The sequence below is a fragment of the Vigna radiata genome, unplaced genomic scaffold (assembly GCF_000741045.1).
Source record: "Vigna radiata var. radiata cultivar VC1973A unplaced genomic scaffold, Vradiata_ver6 scaffold_86, whole genome shotgun sequence".
Taxonomy (NCBI): Eukaryota; Viridiplantae; Streptophyta; class Magnoliopsida; order Fabales; family Fabaceae; genus Vigna; species Vigna radiata.
This window is the reverse complement of record NW_014543269.1, coordinates 867,670-872,308: the sequence shown is the minus strand read 5'-3', so window position 1 is coordinate 872,308 and position 4,639 is coordinate 867,670.

Here is a 4,639-nt window from a genome sequence, read left to right as displayed (position 1 = left end):
TGATATTTTAATATCAATTATTATAATATCAATCATAATAAATGATATTTAACACTGACAATTAAATTAAATAAAGGGAAAGTAAATATACAAAAATTAGCTAATAAAGACTAATTATTACAATTTAAAACTAATTATTGTAATTGATAATTAAGCATCAAACAGGTGAGATTTCTTATTAGCATTTAAATACACTTTAAATAGGTACTACTTATATAATAAAAATTGCATAAAAGTAAAGGGGACACAGTCGATATGTCTTTAGAACAAACTCACTACAAAATATAGACAAATAAACAATTTAAAATATTGGGACACAAAAATATATTTAATTGACAAAGACACCATGAATTTAATTAATCTACTTCATGAAAAAAAAAAGACAATCAACAAAATTCCTAAAAACACTCCCAGTGACGACAATCCTATTCACTACCACAACAACAAAAACAACCATTATTAGACACAAAAACATATTACATTGACAAATACAACACAAATTTAATCAATCATTTCATGGAGATAGGATAATCAACAAAAACCCTAAACATAGAATGTGAGTGATGACAACCCTATTCACCACCACAACAAAATAAAACCATAATAAAAAAGGTTAATGAGAAAACTCACCTCCTTGATTTTGAGTAAAAGATGCACAAACTCCACCAAACGACATCACCAGCAACAATCTTCTCCAAATCAACAAACATTCCTTCTTACATCGAATTCTAAACTATTAAGAGTAATATTACACTAAGTCAAAAGCATAACACTACTTTTCAATAACTTATATAATTGAAAAACAAAGATTCTAAGACTACTCTTCCACTCTACTTCCTTTCTACATAGGATCTATTAGAGCATCTTTATATGTTGAAACTATTAAGGTGATCATTGCAAATAAGAAGAAACACAGAAAAACACACAAACAATAAATGGTAAGCTAATGTACCAAAAAAAGTAATCATACATCATTAATAAAGATATTAACACATGTAGACATTCATATCATCAAATCATAAAATATGTAATCATTCATTATAGACTTGACCATTCAGATACATATATAGATATCAAACTCTAATGAGTTATGTACTTGTGGTGACCTCTACTGCTTTGCAAAGTTATTGCCAATAGGTTTCATGCTATCACACACAAGGTTAGTCTGTTAACGCCTTTGACCAAGGTAAAGCTCCTAGATTATGACTTATGCTTTTTTCACCATATACCTCATTATTCTCTAATTAAGATTGGATTATTATTAGAGTGTCAAGATCACTCTCAATGCATACACGGTTAAAACCATTACTATAAACTTCTCCTTGAAATTCATTTCATGACATACACCATCAATACTCACAACCTTGTTATAAATCCATGAAACATCACAAACCCATATACAATAAACATATTGCAAAAGAGAGCGCTTAGTGATAGTCTTGGCACTCAACGTCAAAACCTTCGTAGAAGGTTTGCACTCAACGGTAGTCTTGACACTCAATGCCATTCTTTTTGCAAAATGTCTCACTTAATGATGTCATTATGTCGTTCAATGACCTGAAATTAAAACAGTTTCAGACCTGCAATGAATATTAGTGCTCAACAATGTCTACCATTGCTCAACACCAGACCTTTTGCAAAAATGATCGCCCAATAGTAAAAATGGACGCTCGATGATATGGAGCAAAAGTGCTTCCAGACTTGAACAACCAAGCTTGCGCTCAACTTCACACCAATACCGCTTAGTGTCGTATCAAAAAACAACCAACTCAAATCTTTGATTTAAGGAACCACAAACCTATTTAGATGATCAAATTGGTATTATTGACTTAGTGCTTAGTTCAAAAGTTGTTTTCAATGTCAAAGTGGATACGAACTTGCTCAAATGATGTCAGATTCTCAGTTCCTTACTTAACACCAATTCATACAATGTCAAACAACACAAAACTAATGAAACATACTCAGATTATTCAGCAATTCAACCACCGATATCAGAAATCAATCAACCTTAGATAGATAAAAAAATTCAATTTCACAATATTCAAATATCTAAAATTCTAAAACTATATAACTAGCTTCCTTTGCCTGATAGATGACAAAACAACTCTAAGGATCCTAAAAGAGTTCCAAACGCACATGAAGTCCTTATGTTCCTATGAACAACAAAAACATGATTAGGATACACTGTTAGAACAATTGATTAGTATAAACTAATAAAGATGACTCATACGCCACATGCAAACTAAAACAACTCACATGCAAAGGAAGACAAAACAGACCAAAGAAAGAATAGAAAACTAATTTAATCTATATGAGAAACTGATCAGATGAAAATAAAAAACTTACCTTAAAAATTATTCTAAGAGATTTTAATCTTTAAACAAATGAACATGTATTTAAAAAGCTAAATAGTGCTAAAGAAAAAAGTTTAAAAATTAGTGTAATTTAAAATAAGAAAATTTGTTTATAAAATTTTTATTTATATTTAAAAATTTTAATAATAAAATAATTGAATTTCACTTAAATATGATTTTGTAGACTCTAACACGAAATCGCAAAAGTATCATTTCAAATTTTATTTCACATCACCCATATCTATTTGTTGTTTTATACCATCTTTAAGTGACCAAGCTGACGGGTGGAAATCGCAGTTAAGTTATTTATTTCGTTACATTGCCACAATGGACATAGAAGTAGAGCAACTATACATTATTTGATCAGACTTTTCTGAAAGAAAATTTCTTTGATGATTTTTTGTGTTGCTTATTTTTCAATTTGTTTGAATTTAAAATTATTAATTCTGTTTCTAATATATATTGCAACTACAATTATATATGTTTTATATATTAATTTAAATAATACACACACATCCAATAATTTTATGCTAAATTATAACTATATACATTATTGTATTTATTAACTATTTAGATTGTTTACATTTAATATTAATGGAATCTTAACTATATATTATTGTGTTTATGACCCAATGATTTATAGGGATAAACAACACATATACATTAATCTTGAAAAAAAAAATCTGTTTTCGAATAATACTGTTGCGCTGTTTTTAACTATTTAAATTGTTTACATTTAATTAAATAATTAAGTGGAAACAATTTCAAATACAATGTAAATATGAGGAACTCCACTTCAATCACAGCGGGAACCCAATCAACGCTATTTTTCTTTTTTAAATACGCAGTAATTATATTTTACCACAAGTTTAGAATAATACCAGTATATTTGAAATATTTGTATATTTCTTTTTCTATTAATAAATGCAATAATCACTTTATAAGGTTTTTTTTTTCTGATCCATACGTAAAAAATATGAAGATTGTTATTTTTCATAAACCTTTGAAGAAAATGATTATGTTTCATAAATGTTAACGGTTTTTCACTGATACTAATTAAAATATAAATAAATGTATGTATTTGACGCTTTGAATGTATAAACAAAAACTTAGAAGTTTTCATCAAAATTCATAATTTTTTGTAATCTTAACTATGAGTTATTTACTCAAAGTTAATAAATAATAGAACAAATATATCAATAAATAAATAATTACAACTAAAAGAGAAAAAACCCTATTAATATTAAGAATATTTTAAAATACTATTTAAGATAGTTCTTGGTATTGTTAATACAAAACCCTAAAGTCTAATTCCATCAATTATTTTGAATCAATTTCTTCATTTTATTTTATTTAATGTATTTTCAGAAGCATGAATACTAATGTTAAATACTTGTGTTATCTATAATTTATATATTTTTATTCGTTTACTGTTTGTTTGTTTATTTATTTATTTACTTATTCACATTTAATATTGATATATTAAAAAATATTTATTAACCTATTTGTAATGAGGTTGTATTGTTATTGATTATTGTTTTATTGATGTATTTATAATTGCTGTTTATTTTCATAAAGTAATTTTAATGATGTAACATATGCATGTTTTATATTTTTAATTAGTAATTATAACTGTAATTTTTTGAATTATTAAAACTTTAATTTGCTCATGTGTTAATTAATTTTATCTACTTCATCAATTAATTGACATTGATAATGCAAAATACAATCTGACAGTGTAAAATGAAAATAAAATTCATGAAGTTTTCAAAATAGTTTGTAATGTATATGTTTAATTAGTGGATAACAAGGATGTAAAATGAATGAAAAAACATACATTTTATTTATTTGTTCAATGCTATCGTTTTTCAATCAATGATAATTATTAAATTATTATTTATACTATTTATAAATTGTGATTTAAAAAAACACACTATAAATAAGAGTTTAAAATATAATTTTTTGTTAAAACATGGCGAATTTACTATATGAATCTACCAAATGTTTAATTCTTGTATTTTAAATATCTCCTTTGTAGTTTAGATTTATTATTTATAATTTATGTTGTCTAATATATTTTTACATAATATATTCTTTGTATGATGTATCATTTATAGTTTTATATTATATTCTTCAAAAAAATTTATTGTCTACTACTCGTATTTTTATAAAATTTAACGTATTTTATTTTGAGTTTTTACGTATGATCCCGACCCCACATATGTATGGGTGACATTAATGGAACGTTAAATAGACGTTTGACTAAACAGATCCGACATCTATAT